General features: G+C 40.4%; 1 long non-coding RNA gene across 1 annotated transcript; it reads left to right on the forward strand.

Annotated features, from left to right (window-relative positions):
• The first annotated feature begins 105 nt into the window (after positions 1 to 105).
• Positions 106 to 25,411, forward strand: LOC148653603 (uncharacterized). The gene is made up of 3 exons (XR_015941545.1): positions 106 to 621; positions 22,007 to 22,115; positions 25,216 to 25,411. It is a non-coding gene; the product is annotated as an uncharacterized LOC148653603 (long non-coding RNA).
• The last annotated feature ends 90 nt before the right edge of the window (positions 25,412 to 25,501 follow it).

The raw sequence follows: 25,501 nt of genomic DNA on the forward strand, positions 1-25,501 counted from the left end.
AAGTGGTGAGGAACTGGGGGGACAAAGTAAAAAAAAAAACTTTGACAGGATAGCGCCCATAAACGTGCTATCATAGAGAAAACGATTTGACGGCAATTAACTGCACAGCCGGTGTTTAAAGAATATTCTAGAATTGCTCGTGATAACTTGGTGCTGTGAATTGTAGGGGTCTACAGATACCGCATGTGCAGACTTGAGAGATCATTGCAACCTGGACATGGCGAGTTTGGCAGTCCGCCTATTATACATTTATTGAGTCCTGTATTCACTCATGGCTTTTTTAAGTGGATTTTCTTAAACTATAAAATTAACTGGGAGGAGGTTAGTATGTAAATTATTCAGTTTCGAGAGGAAACGGTTAATTTTAAGAGACTTCATTTATTACGTCGTCCAAGTATTCAATCAACCCGTGATTTCACATAGTAGGACACGTTCTTCGTTGCCTTACCTTTTCTGGTAAACCTGCTAATATAAAAGGCTCTGACTGGACTTGGAACTTGCTGGCACAAATGTCTTCTTCCTCCTGGCTCATCTGGTTCTAGGGCAACGGCAACGACAACGACAACAGTGCTGAGAAAATCTTCATCGAACCGGACAGCGATTGTTGTGGAGACTGATGATGTATGAATCAAAGCAGCTGAATTGCGGCATCAATTCACACTAATAATAATGTTCTGATTCAGGATTGTTATTTTGTATTTATTTAAGGTGTTCTAAGCACTTCACCAAATGTGTAATAAATGTTTTTTTAAGAGTTGGCATCCCAATTGCTACTGTTCTTCAAATAAAAATATATTTTAAATTGCACGCTTGGTTTCAGAATACATTACCTTCATATTCCCTACATAGCACTTGGATCCCCGAAAGCTTGTTGGACTCCTTTTTGAATGCTGGGTATACTCGATGGCATGGGAGGTATGAATCTAGTTCTTGCCTGTCCCTGCTGGCTGAGAAGCAGGAGACCAAAACAAAAGAGATCTGTTGAAGCTACTCTTTTCACCATCAAATATTTCACCCAGATTTTAGTGAGACAAACTTCAGTACCTGTTTTTAGACTGGGCTGGAATTTGGTGGTCTTATAAAATAAAGGTAGCACCTCTTCTGTTCAGTGTCTCCCATGACATTACAGAGGCTTTGGTTTGGCATTCTTCATCTTAAGGAAGCAGACCCCACATCAAATGACAAGCTATCGTTTCTCAAGTATGCTGTCTCCAAGTCCTGTTCATAACCGGTCTTACTTATCCAGCACACCAGGACTTTAAGATGCAAAGACAGCAGGGAAAAATTGTCTTGAAAGATTTCTCAGCTATTGGGATATTTCATCTTGCTATGCATAGCTCTGCTACATTAAAGTTCCCTTTCACCTCACCTTTGTTTTTAATATTCATTAATTTTTTCTCCTGCATCATTATTCCAATGGGATCACTCTTCTTGGGCTTACATACATTATGTATTGCTGACAGTAATGAAAAGTACTTCTGCCAAGTTGGGTATCCTCTGTGATATATTCTGCTATGTTGGGGGTGAAAACCACATCAACTAAGCTGAAGGTACTGGCTCTTCATTTTGCTTGATTCCCAACCGTCAAAATTTCAGTTTCTGGGATTTTATGGTGAAACAGGAAAAGTATGAGTTGGAATTGAGTGTTTAAAATTGGAATTAGCACCTTGAAAGGTTAGAATAACGGCTTTGGGGGTCCTGGCAACAGGTCCTTTATTGTTATATCTAATTGTTTTCTGGTTGTGTCAATATTAAATATTTCCTCCAATAGCTTAAAAGGGCATTTTGGTCAGACCAAGCATCCCTGTACCTTCCCAGCAGAAATTGCTTCTCATGATTACAGATGATGAGATGGACAATATGCAAAGCAGTGCCTCAGCTTCTAATTTTCACTGCTGGGATCCTAATTGGTATGACTGTCAAGATCCTGTGCTTGAACACAGGACAGGCTCTGTAATCTACAATAAAATGTCTGGTTTGGACTTAGGCTAAGCCCTTAGCCAACTGTAATATAGGAGCCCCATGCAGTATTGCAGAATTGGCTAAACATTTCCAGAGCTGATTGGGCTTGAAATCAAGCAAGGTTTCTTCTGTTTACTAACAGACTTACTGTAGGTTCAGATTTTCACCATTGAGCCTTTCTCAATAAAGAGTTAACATTTCCCTGCAACAGCCCAAAAAGATCATTTGTCATAAATTAATTTCTTTGTTACCAATGAAGTTAAGCTTTTCTCTGTGTTCCTCCACCAGCAGCATAACAAGCTTATTGTCCTTGAGTTCACAACTTAGAGGTCATCTGTTCACGGTAGTTTGATTTCTAAATGCTCTATCAGTGAAGACATCTATAAAATACTGTTACCAGACAGCACAGACCAGCGTAATGCATAACTGATTATAGTTTTTGATGTAACAAACATCAATAATTCCTTGCATTTCCAGCACAATTACATATTTAGACAAGGGCCTGAAATAATGAGACTCTCTGATGAAAATAATGGAATGAAATGGAACATTAAAATTCACACCCACACCCATTTTGTCTGAGAAAACCTTTTGTTATTTTCTTGTTTTTTTTACCAAACAAAATACAACAAGAAAATAACATTTCCCCCACTCCACACAACCCCCACCCCTCACCCATCCCACTCTGAAGGAAAAATAAAACCTGTTCTTGAAAGAGCCACAGAACACAGTCCATGTAATACTGTTTGAAAAGAGAGCAAATCATTTAATAAAACAAACAGTTTAACATATCTTCAATTTGCTTTCCAGACTTTAATCAAGCTCTACTGCTGTTTGCATTTTCAGGGACAAGCCAATAGCTGCTACTCCATCAAATAGCTTTGTCTTGTGTCAACAAAATGCAAAGACAATGATTTCTATAGGCCCCTAGTTCTCACTTCAAGGTGTGCTTCAGAATATATGAAAGTTTCAAAGAAGGGAAGACCCATCTAGTTTATTTACTTACTTGTACCTGATTGACCTCCTTGGACAATTGATGGTATCCTCTTTGTGGAGCTTGTTTCAGGCTCTGACAGTGCCTACAGTTCTTGGTTTCACACATCCCTGTGTGTCACCGCTGAATCCTAAAGAAATCTGCTGTGTCAGCTTCGTAAGTGTTAATGCATTTGGTTGAGATCCCCTCATAGCCTGTTCAAGACTAAAAAAGATTAACTGCCTTAGTTTGTCAGTATAGGACAACCCACCAGAGAAAAAAGAGGACTTTGAATACTTGAGCCAGGTTACCATATAAACTTTTCTAGTCAAGGTTGAAAATATGTAGTTTGTTTAGCCTGTTAGAGTTGGACATTCCTTCCTGCCCATGAAGTACCTTGTTGTTCTTCTCTGAACTGATTCCAGAGCTGCAATATGTTTTTTGTAAAGTGGTCTTAGTAATATTTATTCACTTCCACTTTCTAGTTTTAACTATATACAAGATCCTTACATTTTTTTAAATCTTTTGTTGCTCCCAGATTTCTATTTGATATTTGTAGTTTTTCTACTCACACATAATACTCTACTGTTATCAATAAATACCATCTGCCAGATGGTTGCAGTCTCATAAAACCTAAACCTTTTGTTATTCCTTTACAACTTCTACATTGTTTGTTCCTCCTAATTCATTTAGGCACTAAAACAGAATGAACAGTGATCTCCTCCATTTAGAATACCCCAATTTGAGTTTTCACTGCTTGAATATTCACCACTTTCAGAAACTTCCCTGTGGCGCTCATTTTTGTTTTCCTATTGATTCTGCAATTTCTGCAATATGTTTTTTTTAAACATAGCTCACTGTCATTCACTGGACAACAGAATATCAGTTTAACCACAACATTTCTCTTCGAGAAGGTGAATCACAAGGAGCCAGAAAGACTTTTTTTTCCACTACTAATTCACAGCCAAAGGGAAACTATGGCTCTATTCCAGTGTGAGAATGCAGAATATTCCAAATAAAAAAAGATTCTAAATCTTTACACCATTAGCAGAAAATATTTGTAAAAGTCAACTTAGAACTGAAGGCAAATAATGCAAACAAGATCAAGCAAAATAAAATTAGTAGTCGTGTGCTAATTTAAGATTGAGTTCTAGCGCAAAGATGTACCTCAGAAAATCAATATTCCAGCCAAGACTAATTAACAGCACCCAGGATATACAGAAGTGCCCTGTGCAGGCAAAGCCATGAGCCATGTGTTTGACTGAAGCAAATTGAGATTGGGGAGTGCTGATGAACAACGCTTTGCTCTATCAGTATTTTCATCTCCATGAAAGAAAACGTATTGAATTGCTACGGTTCACTTGTTGTGCTCTGCCAAGGGAGAAGAGAACATAAGAAGAGTTACAAATGAGAGGAGGCTTTTCGGCCTGTCTAGTCTGAGTGGTAGTTAGTAGCTTACTGATCAGAAGATCTCATCTTGCAGTTTCTTGAAAGAATCTAGGATTTCAGCTTCATAAACAGGGCTGGGGAGCTTGTGCCATACTCCCACAATCTTTTAAATGTAAAAGTATTTTAAATACACTTCAGCATAGGTTCCATGTGTTCTCTGGTTTGTGTTTAATTGTTTCAGACTTAGTCCAATGGGTTGACTTGTATCAGGTCCCCTCATAGACTTTTCTGTTCAAGACTAAAAAAGTTAAACTCCCCTAGACTGTTGGTATAGGACAGCCCACCAGAGGAAAAGTCTTCAAGTCGAGGCTATAGTATTAGTTCAGCTATTCTAGGTTTATGAGCAAGACAGGCCCCTCTTTGTCCTGAAAATACAAAAGTGGTCTTTGCATGGATCTGCATAATCACAGTTATCCCACCAGAAAATGCTTTTTTCAGGTACAATTAGTATTATAAATGTGCCGCCACTGCAGTCTTTTTAGTCACAAATGTGTTTTTCTGAGATATTATGGAATCTGTGATCTGCACACAGGTTATTAATCAAAAGACCATTTGTTTTTATTTCATCCTGCAGGGGAAAAAAACATGTTGTGGTGACACACCTTTTTGATTTGAAAATGAAGAAGCCTTTTCTTTTGGGGCACTTTAGGGCTGGGGGGAAGGTCATTTAATTTTAAATGCATGAATGAAATGTATGTTGTTGAAGTCACATTGAGTGTAACACAGAAATACAAGGCCTCCAGCTAAGTGGACACAGTAAAAGAAAGAAAAAGGACACTACAGTAGTATGCATCCATTTTCTAACTGCTTTTTCCAATTCAGGATCACAGGGAAGTCAGAGCCTCTCCCAGCTTGCAATGGGCACAAGGCATGATATACCTTTGAAAGGAAACCAGTCCATCACAGGGCAGACAGCCACAAACACATACTGTGCATGCACACACTCAGTCAGGAGCCAGTTTAACCAGAAGCTAATTAACCTATTAGTATGTTTTTGGACTATGAGAGGAAACTGGAACACCCAAAGAGAACTTACTTGAACACAGGGAAAACACACAAAATCCACAAAGATAACATCCAAGGGCCCCTGTGCTGAAAGACAGCAATACTAACCACTGCATCACCAAGCCGCACAGTTAACATTCAGCATGTGTTTAATTAAATAATATATGAAGACACAAACACTTGTACATAGTACACACGTAAATAATGCATTAAAACTGTTTGTATAGATGTCTAATTGTTACTGGCCATTGCGATCTATTGTCAATGATGTATTGTTTGTGTTAGTGGTCTGTGCTCTCCGTTTCTTCGTGTTGTTTGACCCCTCCATTAAGGTTCAAATTATTGTCTTGTCTGATGTCCGATGTTACTGGTCTTTGTTTAACTGAAGGGGAAGACAAGTAGGTTGACAAATACAGACCAGATGTGTTGAAAAGTCCATGACTGTCCATGTGGTGTTGAAAAAGGAGAACAAGAGTTGTATCAGACAAGCTACAGCCCAAAAGCTTGGTTTTGAGGATTGTTTTGTGAGCCTAGTGTTTTGTAATTTGAGGGAAGGTGTAAATTTTGTATGTATATTCCAAATGCTATATATATACACTGTATAACGTTTCCTAACATCATACCGCAAGTCAGCTCACTGCTGTGTCTGTTTATTTTTTTGTTGTAAAATATTTGCATTATATTGTTAATGTTTAGGCATCCTGTCACGGTATGTTCAGGTTGATGATTTGATACTGTGTTTCAGTAAAACAGAGAATGGGATTTGCCTTTAATGCCACAGTAATATTACACAGAGCCGGCACTTCACTGTGTGTGTAAAAGAGCCTGTGTATTGTAGATGTGATCGTTTGTGACAAGCTTGGCCTTTCTACTGGCTTATGGAAGCTCTGTGCTGAAGTCCCACCCACATCACTGACTCACTGTGCTCCACTAAGGCTTGAAAGCACTTCATTGCATTTGGTGAGCATGAAGCTGAAATGCAAAGGAGGAGGATTTGGACCCCAGTAGCCCATGGTGTTGATGGAGCTGACAAATTGCATCCTGTTTCAGTATGAGAATATTTGACAGCTCTACCACAAACACAAACAATTTATCAAGCATGAAGTCCTGACCCCCTTCCCCTCCCAATTGCCACTGTCACAGCACATTGCAGGCTCCACCCTATGGAGAGGACTGACGTGCTTCTTGGCTCCCTGGGCTTCCTTTCCACTCATTATATTGGAAAATCAACAGCCAGAGGGAGGGGGGTTATGTTCTTTGTGGACTTTCCTCCTGAGCTGCTAGTAGATCGCTATTAATAGAATGAACTACTGTATATTTAAAAAAAAAAGACAGAGAGCCACACCTGAAATGTATCCACCCCATCCCATCAAGACATCCTGTAAATCTTCAGCCTACAGCTAAATTACTCTTTGTACTTGCAGGACTGCAGGCAAAACCCCTGGAGGGTTTTTGTAGAGGAAGCACAAACCCACCAATTTAGCCTGGTCAGCTGTAAACTGCCGATACTTGATGAGTCTTTTGTCTCGTAGTCTAAAAGCAACCAGCTTCAGTGCTATAACTCAAACTGGGCTTCCAATCAAGGTAACACTCCAAACCACCTTTTCACTGTGACTAACTACCGAGCCTCACAACCCCCTGACTTTCATACAACAACCTGCAGATATTGTGTGTCAGCAAATGTCTGGTGTCTTGTTAAGACTGTAATTGCAAGTTTACACCAAATAACTTATACCAAAGAAGAGAATACAAATGTTTACCATCAACATAAACAGATAATTACAGTCATTCCAAATTCAGTCATTATCATTTTGATATGTTAATTAGTACACAGCAGTGTTGACTGAAATGAGTGGAAATGAAATACATAGGGGATTCAAACTGCATTTATAAACCTTATAGGCAGAAAGTCATGTAACGATTTAGCAGGAACCATTTAAGAATGGGGTGATACACCTGTAGAAAGCATGTAGGTTTTTATTGGCCTTGAAAGCAATGTGCCTTGTTTGAATAAACAATATAAGCTGTCTCAAGCACATTGCAGAGAATGTAAGAATACACAAGAGGAACTGTATGAAATCAGATGGGGTGGTGCAGGGGTTCAGGGGCTAAGGATCTGGAAGGTTGGCGGTTCGTATCCCGCGGCTGGCAGGAGAATCCTACTCCGTTGGGAGACCCTTAACCCCAACTGCTCCTGGTGCGCTGTATAAATGGCTGACCCTGCACTCTGACCCCAAGCTTCTCTCCCTGTCTGTGTGTCTCATGGAGAGCAAGCTGGGGTATGGGAAAAGACAAATTCCTAATACAAGAAATTGTATATGGCCAATAAACTGATCTTCTCTTATCTAAATCCTAAAATGAACTATTAATTCCTTGGAATATATTTCATGGATAGTAAAGACAATCCTCACCAAAGTACTGAAAGTTAATAAAGAAGAGCTAAAAAGATTAAGTAGCCGATTAGCTGGTAGTGTGAGAAGCGAGCAAGGGTTGGCATGCCACAGCTGTCCCTGTGATAGCATTGCTAATCTGAAACAGCTGTTCTAAAACCTCTGCAAGAAGGTCTCCATGGCTGAGGTGCAAGAAAAAGTGATTCGCCACTCCATAAAACGAGAAAAAAAAGGGTGGGTATAACAGTGTGTTAACAGGGCTGCCATTTAATGCCATAATAATACATTGTGCTCACTGTCTGAGTGAATGATGGTGATGTCTGTATGGAAGCAGAGCCTTCTAGCTCCTGTCTCACAGCTAAAGACAAGGCTGACTCTGTGGTTCACAGACAACTGCAACTGCTTGTGAAACAACCACATGAGCAGCTTTACCATGGCATCAAGTACAGCCCACAGGGACCTAGGCATAGAACCTAACTGACCGCTGACAGAGTTTTATGATGCAGTGACGAAAATTGAAAGCCACAGCCATTACAAGCCACAAGTGAACAACTCTTAAGGTGTAAAAGTTCCTACTGCACAGAGGTGCCCTAGCCTTTGTACGTGGAAATGGTAAAAAAAAACTGTTAATAAAAAACGTATTATGACATTGAAAAAAAGGAGAACGAGTGTTGTCAGAAGAAGTTTCAGAAGTTATTCAGAGTGATTTAGTGCTGTCAGAATTGATTCTATTATCATTGTCACACCATGTGAGCCATCCATAGTATTAGTAAGAGCAAGGAGACCTCTTAATACTTTAGATTAAGGTCTCCAAACAGAGATCTTTGGCGATTAATGTAAATGACAGGCACATCAATCATTTATTACTGGCTTTTTGATTATCTATAGCATATTGATTAATATTTCATCCATTATCTCTTAAGCATGCACATTGAATTAATAAAGCATTTATTAACTAAATCTGGGGAAAGAAGAGAGAAGGCAACGCCCAGCTCATGCTACTGGCATAACTTCCTGTCTCAGTATAAAGATCATTAAACTTCCTTCCCATCATTCATCTCTTTGCCTTCCTCTGCCATGCTCAACAATTTCTCTTTCCACTGTCTCTCTGCTGACCACCTCATCCTCACCCAGGTGGAACAGTACCAAAGGTTTCTTCAGTCTACAGTATATGCACTCATTCTCTGAAGCTGACATAAGATTTTCCCATTTTTACCATTACACTAAGTTCCTGGATGTTTTTCACTAAGAACATAAGGCAGTTGTACAGCATGACTTACATGACTGGATAAAAGCTGAGCTTCACTTTTCTACTAACCTATCAAATGTACAACCTTTCTTATGTTCTCATGTTGAACATGTCTTGCAGATTGCTAATTAAAAAGCCCCATAGGCTGTAACAGTGCCTTTTGATTTTTTGGAACTTAATGAGGTCATTTTCTATAAAATAAAAACCATGCAGGAAATTCAGCATTGCAGAAAAAATGTTTTATTAATAAAGCCCTTAGTCTGCTACTTACTCATTTCATTATTCAAAAGATTTTATAGCTGGCCAAGTCCTCAAGGGTTTCAAGATCTTCAGGTATTTGGTATACCATAGCCCTCTATTTAGCTGAACTAATTGCCTACTTAAATGTACAAATTAAGCAATTTCCAGATCTTAAGAGGTGGGTGATTGAATGTTACTATAAAACTTGAAGGGACTAAATTACTGGATTTTGACACCACCATTTTGTAAGAATATTCTGTGTAGTATGGCAGTATTTGTGCAGACATACAGTGTCTTTTGAGTAGAGCAATTTAACTTCCCAGTAGGCATGTTACATGATAATCGTTTTCTAATATAGCAAAATCAATGGTTTTCTCCTGTGCTGAGAATTCTTTAGGTGAGATGCACATGAAAAAACATTTATTTTCCAACATCTTCTGCATTGTAGTTATTATCCTGTTTGTTGTTGTGATTAAGAAGGAACATCTAGCAGTTTCAATGGAGATAAAGCAGTTTATCCCTGACCTCTCAGTTACCGTGGGGATGAAGCTGCAGCTTACTCCCTCTATCCATAATATTAGGCTGATTGAACTGCAAGATTTCCTCTATCTGGTCTTATGCCTGTCCTTCAAAGACTGAGGTTGGACATACAGTATCCTGACAGGTTTCCACAGGAAGAAAAATAACTCATATCAAAATTCGTATGGCGATATTTAATTCTAGAACAAAACTTAGCCGTCTAGTTTTCTTTTATCATTGTCAATGCCTTAATTTATTTATACATTTATTTTGTGGTTGTGTACCACAATAATAGGTCCTGTAGAAATCAGTATCTGTTGAAATATTCTATATGTTTTTCACAAGCCCTCTGACCCTTAAAACAATCACATCCCTGCCTGGGTTAGCCATCAGGGAGACTGGTTTTATCTTTGAAAGGATGGATGGCAAAATGTGGTGTCGCAAAACAAAGCTGAAACACTAATTCCAGTTTTTATAACCTCCTCTTACTTTGACAGCTGAAACTCACCATTTGCTGGGCCTTCTCTTACTGAAAGGATTACAGGAGATTCAGCTTTTACTGCTTCTTCTATAACAACTTCCCATCACCTTATCCCACTTCCTAATCCTCTCCACTGATTCATTCACAAGAAAGTTTCATACTGGCTATATATAGTCTTGTTCCTTAACATTCATATCGGTACACTGAACGTTTTACTTATCCAGTATTTTTTTTGAATGCTTTCAGCCTAGTTATGCAAGTTCAAGCAAAGTCTTTTTGAAAACCCGTCAAGACAATAATAATATTCTACATCACAGATGACCCCTCAGTACCTGTTCTCCACAGTTTTGAAATTCATTCCATGATAGGATGCAGAAATTAGAAAGTGCTATACTTAATACTCGTTTAAATTATTTTTATAAGAACTTTCTATTATTTCAAAACAATTAAGACAAAAACAGTCATATACAATTATAACATCACAAAATACACAAAAAACAGAATAATAATTTGTTACATAGTACAATAATCACATGAAAAGCTACAATTATTGACTTCATCTACTGTACCCCTTACTCTAACTTATACTCATTCAAAAATTTGAATTTAATCACCCCTTAGTCTTTGAAATGGTATAGTTATACATCTTTCCACTGCCAAACGTTTTGCAATTCTTAAATATTACCATAAATAAGATTTCCATTCTTGCAAACTTGGTCCTAAAGTCAATTTTCAATGTTTCAACAGAGTATGCAACAATCCAACCTAATGGATATCTCAAAGAATGGTCATGCTATGTATTTGTAATAGGCATAGTAATGGGGTTGAAAGAATATTACATTTGAGAGTGGAGGATAGCCAGCTCTGTAACTGTACCCACACTCTATGTACTTCCCACAATTGCCAAAAGGAATGAATGAATCACTTTTTATTTAATGCATATACAGTATTCAATGTTTTAACATCAAACTGATTAATTTAAGCTCTCGTATAATACACACGACACGATTTTATATTCAATGAACCGTAAAGTCTGATTAGGAGTTGTAATGCTGCAGTCACTGATGTTTTAGGGCTGTGGTGAATGACATACAGTATCACTCTGCAACTCTCAACTGACAGCCACAACCAACTGAAGCTCAGCAGGTGTGAGTCTGGTCAGTACCTGGATGGGAGACCCCCTGGGAAAGCTAAGGTTTCTGCTGGAAGAGGTGGTAGTAGGACCAGCAGGGAGCAAAGACATACTGATGGGTACACTAGACTGTAAAAAGGCGCCGTCCTATGGATAAGACATAAAACTGAGGTCCCGACTCTGTGGTTATTAAAAATCCCAGGAAACTTCTTGAAAAGAGGTAGGGTGTAATCCCGGTGTCCTGGCCAAATTTCCCATTCGCCTTTACCAACCTCCTAATAATCCCCATCCATGAATTGGCTTCATCACTCTTCTCCTCCCCACTAATAGCTGAGATGTGTGGTGAGTGTTCTGGTGCACTATGGCTGCCGTTGCATCATCCAGGTGGATGCTGCACATTGATGGTGGTGGAGGGGAGTCCCCATTATCTGTAAAGCGATTTGAGTGGAGTGTCCAGAAAAGTGCTATATAAGTGTAAGCAATTATTATGACTGAACAGGAAAAAGGCTGCCTTAACACAGTGGAGAGGCTTTCTGGAATGAAGCTGTCAAAATTTAGGTGAAAGCGAAGAGGGGAGAAGGCTGTGGAGCTTAGGAGGAGACTGTGAATTGAAAAAGAGAAAGGGTTGATAACATAGGAGTCAAGATAAAAGCAGTGAGGACTGAATGACCCTGCTGATTCAATGCTCAGGATTCAAGGAGAAAAAGGTGTTTGTCAGGTAAGCATCTCGGTGCTGAGAAGCCTAGTGCTGAAAGTCGGAGCACTGTATAGGCAGGGGAAAAGCCTTTAATAGCCTGCTGAGTTTCCTGATTGAGATTGGGAGGGTCCGCCTGATTGATAAATTGGTGGCTTTTGGGAGATGTGTCCCGAGTGAGTTCACAGAGGGTCAGAAGGAGGCTGAGAGCCCGTGCGAATGTACTGGTTGCCCTGGGCAACAATGGGACATGAGCCACTCCCAGCTCGAATGGAACATTAATAACATCATACTGTATGTTATATCCAAGCACTTCTTCCATGATTCTGCTACATTTCTCCTACTCAAATCTTCATCCCATTTAACCTATTGTTTTTCAGAAGAGAACCTTTACAATAAAATTCTTCCAGATCTTTATACATCTTGCCTGTAATTTAGACTTAGTTTGATAATCCAAAAGTATTTTATTTATTTGACTTAACTTGCCAAAATAAATGAAATCAAAGTTATGATATATAAAATGTCTAATTTGAAGATATTTAAAGGTTTCTGTATTAGTTAAATTAAATCTGGCAAAGTACAGTAAGTTGCATGCAATTCCTTAATATTTTTCTATTCTGTCTGGTTATTCCATAACACAGTATAACCAGGAATTGTTAAGGGTTTGCAAGAGGAAGGAGACAGTGGAGCTCCTTGTCTAGCTCTTCTTTCTAACCTAAATAGAAAATAAGACCATTCCAAATTATCAAAGCGTTTTCTGCTGCTGTTTTTAGCATACTGGCTCAGAGTTAGCAAGTTCACACATTTGTTCTCGAGTCTCTGATTTTTAATAAAGCCAGATTAATTGCAATGGATAAAATTTGGAAATACTTTTACAGTCCTATTACTGACTTTGATATTATTTTATTATCACAATTTATCAGCCTTATTGGTCTATAATCTTATGGTGATTCACCTGATCTGCCTGGTTTAAATTTAGTAATTTAGATTTTTTTATGCGTCTTCTCATTTCCATAAAGAAGTAATTAAATTCCCTCCCCAAAAGTAGAATAAAACTAGAATTTAATAATTGAATCATTCCCATTAAATGATCTTCAAAAGCATCCCAGATAATATTAGGTGGTGATTTCTCCTCATGTTCAACATCTACAGTACATTCATAGCAATAAAAGTCTTAATATGATCATTGACACATTTTATACCCTAAGGATCTTGGAAATGAGCATGATACATCCTCCCTATTTTTTTCAGAAAATGTATTTTCAGTTGGGCTAAAAGTACACAAGACTGAAGGATGGTCAGAAATAATTGTCTTTTATATTTTTGATAGTGTATTTTTACTGATTTTGTTATGAATATACAATCAATACTAAAATAACTTTTTTTTAGAATGCAAATAGAAAGAACATCTCTAGTAGTAGGATACAATAACTTCCAAACATCCTGTAGATTAATATAATTTTAAATTTTAGTAACATAGGGGTTCATTTTTAGATTAATTAGATTTTGTACTCTTACTGCCTAATTTATCAAATATATCATTTAAATCTCCTCTTATTGCTACTATTGCTACTACTGGTCTGCCTGCCACCCAATTAAGTTTGCAATTCACCCAGAAATCTTTTCTCCAAAAATAAACTATTCAAAATCAAATATTGTCCTTCGTTATCTGCATATTGATAGAACAGGTTGAAGCATATCCTTCCCCAACCCATTCCCTTTTATATTTCCTAAATATTAGATTTCCCCTTTTTAAGATGCAATACTTGTTGAAATTATTACAGCCATAAGGAATAGTGACACAATAAAAGAATACTCAGATTGGGGAAATTCTAATTTGTTTATATACAGATAACTGGAAGGCAAGTCTATGGTTCAGAGTAAGTGCATTTTGTTAGTACATCTGCTCCATTTTTGTTTCTCCTATGAACTGTATGGATCAATACTGGACTGTTCACACCGACTTCAGTCTCTCATACTTATTTCTCTTTTGAACTAGAACGATCCTAAACAGTCCTACTGTTGGGGATTGAGCCCTTACATCAGCAGTAACAAGTTCCTTTGATCAATGTGACACTTCCAGATACTGTTTTCTCAGGGCTTCCTTGAACTAAACAATTTGTACATTTGAGACTATAACTTACCAGAGCTGGACCCAGATCCAGTGGTTTAGCACAGACTTCTAATCCCCCCTAGGCTTTTAGACCCAGTGAGTTTACTCTATTTATCGCTCTCTTTATTTGTAGGAGCTGTCCTCTCTTTGTTTTATAGGGCTTCATAACCCTGGCACTATGACACAAATAACATAAACGAATCCCTGTTAAAAAAATTGCATTTCTAGTAGTGTTACATAACATATCAGTGTGAATAATGGAATTTTATTTCTGTAGGTAAAATGTGTACAACTGTATAAAGAATTTTATCCATCTATTTTCTAACCGCTTTATCCAATACAGGGTCGCAGGGGAGCCAGAGCCTATCCCAGTAAAAAAAAAAAGATGTCAGAAGACAAGATACAAACTGGACGGGACACCACTCCATCGCAGAACACACAAAGCATTCCTAAATAAGAAATTCAATTTATTCGTGTAGAAGAGTTACTTCACATGTAGAAAAATCTCCTTATTTTATGATGAACATTTATTTTATCTAGCGTTAATCTGATTCAGAGAGTATAAACAGATATGACAGAACGAGTAATGGTATGGGCAGTCCTGAGTGGCTCATGTACAGTATAGTAAAGCTGCAACGTTGTTCCTGCAGTGTAAAGTAGAAAAGTTTAAGGCATCTTTAATTTTGGTGCAATGGCGAACTCTGTGACTTGCAGGGTGCCTCAAGTGACATCTTCCAATTCTTCCTTTGATAAATCGTTGGCCAGAGCTAACTTTCCCTTGAAGCACTGTGGAGCTCACAGCATGATATAAGATGAAGATCTGCCAAGGGGTGAATGACTGATGAAGATCTGCTCCCATCAATCTCATCTGTACATTACTTTATGACAAGGAAAAGTTTAACTGAAAAACCCAAGCCAGCTGTAGAGAAACGTCACCACATGTATGTATTCAATTTCAGATAACTTAAATTTTTAATGTTCGCTTGTATATTTTTCCTGCTTATTGGTAACCACCTAAGATGACCCATGTCCATGTAGTGCAAGAGTAAGATTTGTTTGTTGGCATTTTCAGTGCTGTAGGATATGTTGGCAATACGCTTTTATACAAATATGATGACTACTGTATTTTAGCAATGTGAAATTCCAGGCATGCAAATTGAGGGAAATGAAAGATTTGCAAAGTATCAAAGTTTCTGGAAAGGTTTTGATAAACGTTTAAACTGAATTAAAATCTGAGGGCCTTATATACAAAACAATTAGCTGCTTAACTTTTGATTGTTTCAAATAGGGATTTAAATACCTAAGCTTTATGAATATTGACATGATTTCTGTCCTTCAAGGCCGTGGATCAGATTTGAAGATGGAGGGTACAAACAAAATCACAAGATCGTGAAATTTAGACTGACTATAAGAAACTGTATTTGTATAGCTTTGAAAAGAAAATCTTAGATGGTAATATCCAGTGTGCAAGTGACCCTAAAAAAAACAACAGAAGATCTGTTTTTAGAAATTAAAGACCACAGTCAATGACTCACTCATTTGTTACTAAGAAAACAAGCCTGAAAAAAGAAAACAAGAAAGAAAATTATTTTTGATTCCGTTTCATGTTAAGTACTGGGAAACAAAAGGCAGAAAGACACTCATAGACGTGAGTGGTTTTGTAAATTCTTTGTAAATTTAACTATCATCCATTGAGATCTTGTATTGCTTTCAAACACTTTCAATGAGCACCTACATGTGTGTGCTTGTTCTGTTTCAAAGGTACTTTTCCCTTAAGCTTTCTGTAAAGTCTTGGGGCCTATACAGTTTTGATAAGAAGAACTGCACTGTAAGTGAAGGTGAGCGATCTTGTCGCAGGCCTGCAAGAGACACTGTAGAAAAAGATCCACTTTTCCTGACTTGGTATCTAGGAACCCCAGTGACAACATGCCTCTAATAATTTCATCATAAGGCTCTGACAGGAGCCACAAGTATGTTATCCTGATACTGCAAGGGAAAAAAAAACTCAGACTTGATCCTTTGATTGAAGAATAGTGTTTGCATAGAGGTTTTGACCCTTATTTTCACAGAAAGCCAGCAACTGCAACACGTTTAAGACTTAATAAGCTCTAAGAGCTACAGCTTGCGGAAAATACGGAATATGATTTTCTTTTCTTAGTCAAGCCATGAATATATGAGGAAGGAGAGTAGGGGTGTTTACACAAACTCCACTTTTAGTAGTAGTACTATAATTACTACATGTGCCAGATACAGTATTTATTTAGCCTTTAAGTAACATTCAAATAAATTGTTAACTTACTGTATCTCCACTGTGTGTTAAGAAATCTTAGTCTCCGGTCTTAAAATGAATGTGAGCAGGGATGAGGAAAACAATATATTCTAATGAGGTGTGTATACTGTACATTGACCGTCGTCAATAGCCAAACTATAAGTTTGTGCTGAATTAACCTATTGCAATAACCTCCAAATCAGAGGAAATTAAGGTAACTTTTTTGTTTTCTCAAAACAGACCCAAAAGAGATAATTAGAGGTGGATTTGGCACCACAGCTCAGAATGCAGGCTGCAACAGCCTTCAGTAGACTGCAAGCATCCACCATTGTTTACTTCCTGTTCTGCGAATCACTGATGAGCCATGCTTAATATGGAAAGACATTTAGTTCTAAATGGAATTGTTTCCCATAACAGTACCTGTCACAACCACCAACCTGCCTAGACCAGCCCCCAAGAGAACTAATCAGTACCAGCAGCAGGGCGATAATTACAAGCGCCGCTGCACGTGTTAACTCAACATAAGGCGCCCTACCATGGGGCAGGCTGCAGTATTTAAGCCTCTCCAACCCACGTCTTGGTCTCGGTATTCAGTAAACTCCTTGAGAGCTCTACCTAGTGATTTCAATACCCCGTGACTACCTGGATTCGACTACCCTTTTCTCCTTCGGTCTTTGAATTTCCGCTACTCGGATTGTTTGCCACCTGTGTCTTTGCTGGATTTCTACCTACCTTCCTCCCTTCGACCACGATATCGCCTCACGACTTGGATTGTTTGCCACCTGTGTTTGACCTGGTTTTCGACCTTCCTTTCTCCCATTGACTACGAACTCGTTCCTTGTTTCGGATTGTTTGTTGCTGTGCCTCCCACCTACTCCTGTGTCTACACATGATCCATATCTCCTCTTCAGAGTATCCTTACAGAATACCGAGCCTGAATAATGGATCCCGCGGACACGCAAGCTCTTCGCACCCTTCTCCAGCAGCACTGCCAAGCTCTCTCCCAGTTACAGCTGCCCGTTCAGCATCTCACTAATCACGTCGCCTGGCTTTCGTCCCCTCCGGTGCCCCTGTGCCCCACACCGTCTCCTGCAGTGTCTTCCATACAAGCCTCTGCCCCGCCCCCCACTCCTCCAACCTTACCGTTTGTTCTCCCAGAGAAACATGACGGTAATCCTACTGGTTGCAGAGGCTTTATTGCTCAGTGCTTTCTCTCCTTTCTTTTGCATCCTGTGATCATTGTTTGGAGCCACGCCTGCCGTACCAGTTGTTGTCGCCTCCCAGTTAAGGTCCCTGCTGCTATACTCCCCATGGATGCTCGATCTTCCATCCCACCACAATATGTTCACCTGAAACAAGCCTTTGATAAACAGTAGGCTCTCTCGCTCCCCCCCTCACCGGAGTTGTGACTGCGCGATAGATTTATTGCCAGGAACATTCCCCCTCAAGGTCTCGCATTTACCCTCTAACCCAAACGGAGAATCAGGCTTTGCAGGACTACATTAAGGAAGCTCTGGCCTCAGGCTTTATTCTCCCCTCCTTTTCTCCAGCCTGTACCGGTTTCTTTTTCATTGGAAAGAAGGATGGCTCATTGCACCCATGAACTCCATCACGGTTAAACATCGCTACCCCCTGCCACTAATTCCAGCGGCTTTGGAGTCCTTACGGGGAGCCTCCATCTTTTCTAAATTAGATCTACGGGGAGCTTATAACCTAATCAGGACACGGGAAGGGGACGAGTGGAAGATGGCCTTTATGTCCACGCACGGCATTATGAATATCAAGTCATGCCCTTTGGCCTTGTTAATGCTTCAGCAGTCTTCCAGTCCTTTATGAATGACATTTTTAGGGACATTATTGGTAACTTTGTTTTGGTATATCTGGATGACATTCTGATTTTTTCCACTGACCCCCAGGATCATAACTGTCATGTTCAGGAGGTGTTGTCCAGATTGATTGACAATAGGCTCTACGCTAAGCTTGAGAAGTGTGTATTTCATGTCTCTAAGATACACTTCCTCAGCTACATTATTTCTCCCCTGGGGGTGGAGATGGACTCGTCTAAGGTAGCAGCTATTAACAACTTGCCAGTCCCGCGCAATCTAAAACAGATCCAACGTTTTCTGGGTTTTGCTAATTTTTACAGGCGTTTCATTAGGAACTTTAGCTACGTTGTTGCACCCATCACTGCTTTGACTCGTAACCGACCTGGCCGAGGTAAGTGGCCGAGACGGACAAGGCATTCCTACGCCTAAAGCACCTCTTCAGCACAGCTCCACTTCTTCATCACCCGGATCCATCCCAGCCTTCTGTGGTGGAAGTTGACGCCTCTGCATGGTGCAGTCCTCTCCCAGCGCCATGAAGAAGTACATGTTCTGCATCCATCTGCTTTCTTCACCAAGAAGCTCTCTCCTGCCGAAGTGAATTACAACATGGGTAATCGTGAACTCCTCGAGATCAAGCTGGCCCTCGGGGAATGGAGACATTGGCTGGAGGGGGCTCAACATCCCTTTGTTGTAATCACGGACCACAAGAACCTGGCCTACATCCAATCAGCTAAACGCCTCAACTCGCACCAGGCTCGCTGGTCCCTGTTCTTCTCATGCTTCAATTTCGTGATTACCTATATGTCTGGATCTAAGAACGGGAGGGCGGACGCACTCTCCCGACTCCACGACCCCCCGGATCTGGTCTACGCACCTGAACCGACAATTTCGACCAACCGTGTTGTGGCAGCGGTTCACTGCTCTACTGGAGATCAAGTCAGGCGGGCCTTGGACAAAACTGCCATCCCTCTCCATTGTCCTGTGGACAAATTATTTGTTGCGGATCATTTACGTTCGGCAGTGTTGCAGTGGGGTCATGACTCCCGTTTCGCAGGCCTTCCTGGCATCAGACGTACTCTGGACCTCCTGAACAGGGACTTCTGGTGGCCTACCATGAGAGCTGATGTCGCCTACTATATTCGAGCATGCCCCATCTGTGCCAGAACCAAGACCCCACAAGCCAGGAAAACAGGTCTCCTTCACCACCCTTGGTCTCACATAGCAGTGGATTTTATCACGGATCACCCCAACAGTCAAGGCAACACAGTAATCATGGTGGTCTCTGATCACTTTTCCAAATCGGCCCACTTTGTTCCCCTCCCAGCATTACCCACAGCCCAGGAGATGGCAATGCTGTTTGTCCAGCAGGTGTTTCGCCTACACGGTTTGCCCAGGGATGTGGTCTCTGACAGAGGCCCCGCAATTTGTCTCGGCCTTTTGGAAAGCCTTCTGTCAAGCTCAGGGCACTCATTTGTTGTTAACCTTGGGATATTGCCCTGAAGCCAACGGGCAGGTGCAAAGAACTAATCAAAGCCTCCTTTCATTTCTCAGAGCCTTCACCTCATCTTCACAAGATGACCGGTCGTTACTACTTCCCTGGGCTGAGTATGCACATAACTCTCTCACATCCTCCGCCACAGGACTCTCTTCCTTCCTTTGTTCCTTAGGTTACCAACCCTCCCTCATTCCCAACACCCCTCTGGTTACGACAATCCCTTCTCCGAGAAAATACATTTCTAAATTACGGAGGATCTGGAAAGTAGCTAGGAAATCTCTCATCGAGTCAACCCAGCGCCAGGCCGCTTTCGCCAACAGACGTCGAAGACCAGCCCCTCGTTTCCGAAAAGGTCAGTTTGTCTGGCTGGCCACCAAGAACCTACCTCTACGCCTGTCCTCCAAGAAGCTAGGCCCTAAATATATAGGTCCTTTCCGGATCCTCTCATGGATCACCCCGGTCACCTATTGACTAGCACTTCCCCCCACTTTCAAAATCCATCCATCCTTCCACATCTCTCTTTTGAAACCGTTTCACTGCTTGCCCCTTGTGGCCCCTCAAGCTCGCCCACCACCTCCGCGTACTATGCAGGGGCATCCGGCAGTCCACAAGATCCTTGATTCAAGATGGCACCATAATACCCTCCAGTATCTTGTGGATTGGGAGGGGTATGGCCCAGAAGAGAGATCCTGGGTCCTGGAGAGAGATATTCTGGATCCGGCACTCATCAACGCCTTTCACCATGACCTCCCCCAGCGACCGTCTTGGGAGATGGGAGCCGCCCGTGAAGGGGGGGGTACTGTCACGACCACCAACCTACCCAGACCAGCCCCCAAGAGAACTAATCAGTACCAGCAGCAGGGCGATAATTACAAGCGCACGTGTTAACTCAACATCAGATGCCCTACTGCAGTATTTAAGCCTCTCCATCCCGCGTCTTGCTGCTCGGTATTGAGTAAACTCCTTGAGAGCTCTACCTAGCGATTTCTATACCCTGTGACTACCTGGATTATCGACTATCCTTTTCGCCTTCGGTTTTCGGATTTCGCCTTGCTACTCAGATTGTTTGCCACCTGTGTCTTTGCCGGATTTCTACTTACCTTCCTCCCTTCGACCACGATATCGCCTCACGACTTGGATTGTTTGCCACCTGTGTTTGACCTGGTTTTCGACCTTCCTTTCTCTCTCTGACTACCAACTCGTCTTTGTTTCAGATTGTTTGTTGCCCTGCCTCCCACCTACTCCTGCGTCTGCACATGATACACATCTCCTCTTCAGAGTATCCTTACAGTACCGAGATAAGAACTTAGTATGACAAGAAGGATCCTGTCCAGGGTATCTAACAGAGGCAGAGTGGCATTTAGAATTACCTCAAGGCCTACATATTTCAGTGCTGCACTGAAGCCTTCATCATGACATCATGACGGATCCTCCTCCATATCTGGTATTTTCTATAACATCCTGCAGTAAGAAACACCCAGCAATTTATTTTCATACCCTACAGGAGCCTTTCAGCATAACCAATCTGGTTTCTTCAATAGAGAAGAGAGGACATCCTAGTATTGATTGTCTGTTGATATGGCCCTCGGCTTATTTCAAATGTTCCTAAAGGAGCTGTGGATGTTTAGGGCACATCTCAGTTACAGCTCTCCCAGACGTGCACACTTCATGGAGACATCAGTGCAGAAACCATAACCATGGTTACATTTTGAACTCTTTTCATTTTTGTCATGCCCTAGCTCAGACCTTGCTAACAGTGGCTGCTTTTGCAACAGAGTGCTCTTAATTGTAGGCCATGATTCTTTATAGCCTTCCCCATGATCCTGCCGGCACAGGTTTGGTATTAAGGCCAGACAGACAGGATGAATCTTTGCCTCATATTTGATCCCATTTGATTTGAAAATAATGAAAATTGCTCCAGTTTGCCAGCACCCTGAGGGTCTAGTTCATCCCTTACTTACTTAACAGGTTTCAAGTCTAACAGTGAGCCCTTAAAAACAATTTCATGTGTAATCAATAGGTAGGGTCAGTCAATCTTTACTCTTTCCCCAGAAAAGTGGGGTATTTCTGTGTGCCCTCCATGTTCAAAATGAACTCCAACAGGAGACACTAATGACTTATCTCATCCATACCAATTTATTTAATCCTGCAGTCAACAAGAACCACTCTCATTTGAACCATTTTTTTTAAAGTTTCCTCTCTGATTCAGATCGCCTGCCTAGCAGTGTGCATCACAGCAGGCTTCTAAGGCCTGTCCTCCATACCACATCAATTAGTGGAGCAGCAGCAAGGATCCATCCCAAGCTGGGCACCTAAAGGTCAGTCCTGTACCAGCTTTCCTGTTGTGCAGTATATGTTAACTCGACTTTTTTGTCAATATGATGAGACTAGAGGAAAACTACAATCTAGTCTGACCCAAAGATCTGGGCTGCACAGCTTTTGAACAAACTATAGTTTAGTCAATGTCCAAATGCAGGGCACAGCCTGTTGTGATTTCTAAGGGTGCCTCATTCTGTGACTAAGACCAAGAGCACTATGGGAGGTCTGCTGCGGAATTATGAACACGCATTTAACTAAGGCACAGAAAATGAACGGAAATCAACAAATTTTTAACATCTTCATTTTTGCTCTTGATAAATATCAGCAGAGGGTAATATCACAAATCCAGTGGTAGGATTCAGGAGAATTAAGATGGTGCTGGCTGAAGTAGCCTTATCTAACAGGTTGTGATGGATAAAAATTGAAATATCCTTTAAAAGATGACCAGAGGGAATCCTCTCAGGGATCCCAGACGTTCTGGGTGGCACGGTGCCCTAAGAGCAAAAAATGAAACCAGTGTAAACATAAAACTGCTGACACCATTCTTTTATGACCCAACTGCACATTTCATTTTCACTGACGAAAAGCATAGACTATTGATTTGTTTTATGGCATCAATATACAGATAGCAAGAGAATAAAATAAATACTTCTTGCATACAAACAAGACTGAATATCACAGCTCCAGGCATAAAAAAAAACAACAAAGCTTTTAGAAACTTACAGACTTTCAACCTCTATATGTCCCTTAGGGAGAGAGAGTTTTACCGTCTCAAATTCATATTCCATATTGCACAATTAACATCAGTTCAGTTCTCCATCCACCCATTTTATAGCCGCTTCAATGGGCGCAAGGTAGGATACACCTTGGATAGGACACCAGTCTGTCACAAGGTAAACACAGACACGCATACCAGGGGCAGTTTTCACAACAGCCAATCAGCCTACGAGTATATCTTTGGACTGTAGGAGAAAACCAGAGAACCTGGAGGAAACTCATGCAAACACAGGGAGAACATGAAAAACTGTACATAGATAGCACCCCAGTTCTGGGCTTGAACCCACAGCCCCCACATTATTGAGTCAGCAATGCTGAAGTTCTGTTCTACAAAAATCTGCTTTCACTGGGGTTCACTACATTAATCTGTAATGGTAAAACCTACTGAAGTTTTATTCAGTGATCTTAAACAGCAGGGAAGTCTTTAGAAAACACAAGAATCCTCAAATAATGCAACAGTATAAATGATCATCCGTTTAAGCACATACTCTATGAATTGCCTAGTATTTAATAAAATTGTGAATCCCTGAAAATGGAACAAATTCCTGATTCACCAATATTTTAGTGGATGAAGTGTTGGGTGTCTAAGGAGTATTTCTAATGGAAAAATAATAAATTGGTTACTTCTAGTCTTAGTGAGTTGCTCCTACAGTATGTGTTAAAATGAATTTCATTCAATGTGTTTCACCTTAAAAACATGCATTTAATAGCATCTGGAAAACTTTGAAAACTGTATTGTTTTCACGAGTAAGATTTTTCTATTAAAAAAGAAACAGTTCCAAAACAGTCTAAAGTAGGAAAAGTATACTACTTAAGCCCAAACTTTAAGAGTAGGCATCTCATCCTGCCCTGGGCACTCTCCGCACTTCCTTCCTCCCCACTCTAGCTCTCTTGATTTCTGCCCCCAGCACCTGCCTCCAGGTGTTTCATAAGTGTCCTGGTTTCATTTTCCCTTGCAGATTCTAAGGTCTATCAGGTGATGTTAGAGGGGGGCTTACAAAGGGCATAACTGATCCATCTCCACCTTCTCCTGCAGATCACTTCCATCTATAAAAAATTACTAGACAGTTCAGATTACGGCTGGGCGATATGACCTAAACTTTATATCACGGTGTAATTTTAATTTTGGACAATAACGATATATAGGTTTTTTTCTCATCATTTCAATAGGACATGCTTTAAAAGAGTACAAGACGTGGGTTTTTATTGCCTGGTGTTAACTATTAGGCTTTTTAAGAACATTTTTATTTTGCAGAACTGAAAGAATACAATAAACTTGTAAACTTGCAATAAACAAGTAAATATGTAGTTCTTCAAATATAATTCTTATAAACTTAAATATGCAATTCTTCTCAAAACAAAATAAAATTACAAAAATAAGTTTAAAAATATTCTAGGATTAAAGAAATAACTCCTGAAGTATTCAATTGGCTGCTTAGTGTAAAAAAATCGTCGCCCGACGTAATTGGCAGATAAGCGTTTTCTGATCGTGGTCTGACTTTTTAAATCCGAACCAAACAACCGATGAAACACCCTTCTTTTCAACAATTTCGTCGCTTGCTCTCGTCTAGCTAACGCTACCGTTCTCCATCTCTCCGTGTATTTGTGTTTGCAGGCACAATGAACACGTGAGCTTGTTTTCACAGAAAAGGGAAGAGGGTGCCCGCGTGTTTTTATTGGCCGCAATGACCCCAGATGCGTCATAAACCGGACGTCTGAACCACCGAGCCATTTTCAGAAGTATATAATTGGAGCTAAAATACGGCAGAATTTTAAACTGACGGGTAAATAGTAAAAATTTGTTAGCGGCGCAATCTATGCAAACATCAAAATCCGTTCTTTACCGGTATAAACGATATAGCCAAATCCACATCGCGTCACATATTTCTACCGGTATACCGTCTATACCGGTTATACCGCCCACCCCTAATTCAGATTCTTGTCTTTTTGAACATTTGTAATAGCAGGTTTACACCACAGAGTACAGTAAGAGCAACTAACCACTCTGGGTGGTTAGCTGCTCTAATCACAATCAATATACATCTCATCAAAAGTTAGCTAACTTCAAAGACCAGTATAGAGCAAAGTTCCCACCACAGCCTGAAGGCACAGAGTACATGGTGAAAATCAGGGTAGCACTCCAAAACGATTATGAGGTGTGAAGTATAATAAATAATAAAGTTGTAATGTGATGTGGTGATCTGGATTTTTACAAGCAAACTTCAGAATATACCAAGTATGTTTGCATGAAGTTTTGTACCTATCAAGGCAGAGATGAGGTAGCGGAGCTTCTGACAGTGAGTATCACCTCTGTACTTACAGGATGATGCAGTGATCGGAGACGGGGTGCCAGATTTAAATGCAGGTAAAGGTAAGCAGTTAGCCAGGTGAAAAGCAAACAGCAGCAGGGGAGCAGAAGCAGGGAGAGGACACATCCAGAGACAAAAATCCACATAATCCAAGCAATTTCAAGGCCAGGCAAACTCAGCAAGCAGTGCAAGGAAAATGCAAGAACACAGGTCAAGTACACACACTCAGAACATGGAAGGTACTGTAAGTATGAGAGAATGGCAAAACAAGCAATGAATCACTGTGACTGCTTCTAGCA

This window comes from Lepisosteus platostomus, chromosome 10 (genome assembly GCF_059453375.1).
Source record: "Lepisosteus platostomus isolate fLepPlt1 chromosome 10, fLepPlt1.hap1, whole genome shotgun sequence".
NCBI lineage: Eukaryota > Metazoa > Chordata > Actinopteri > Semionotiformes > Lepisosteidae > Lepisosteus > Lepisosteus platostomus.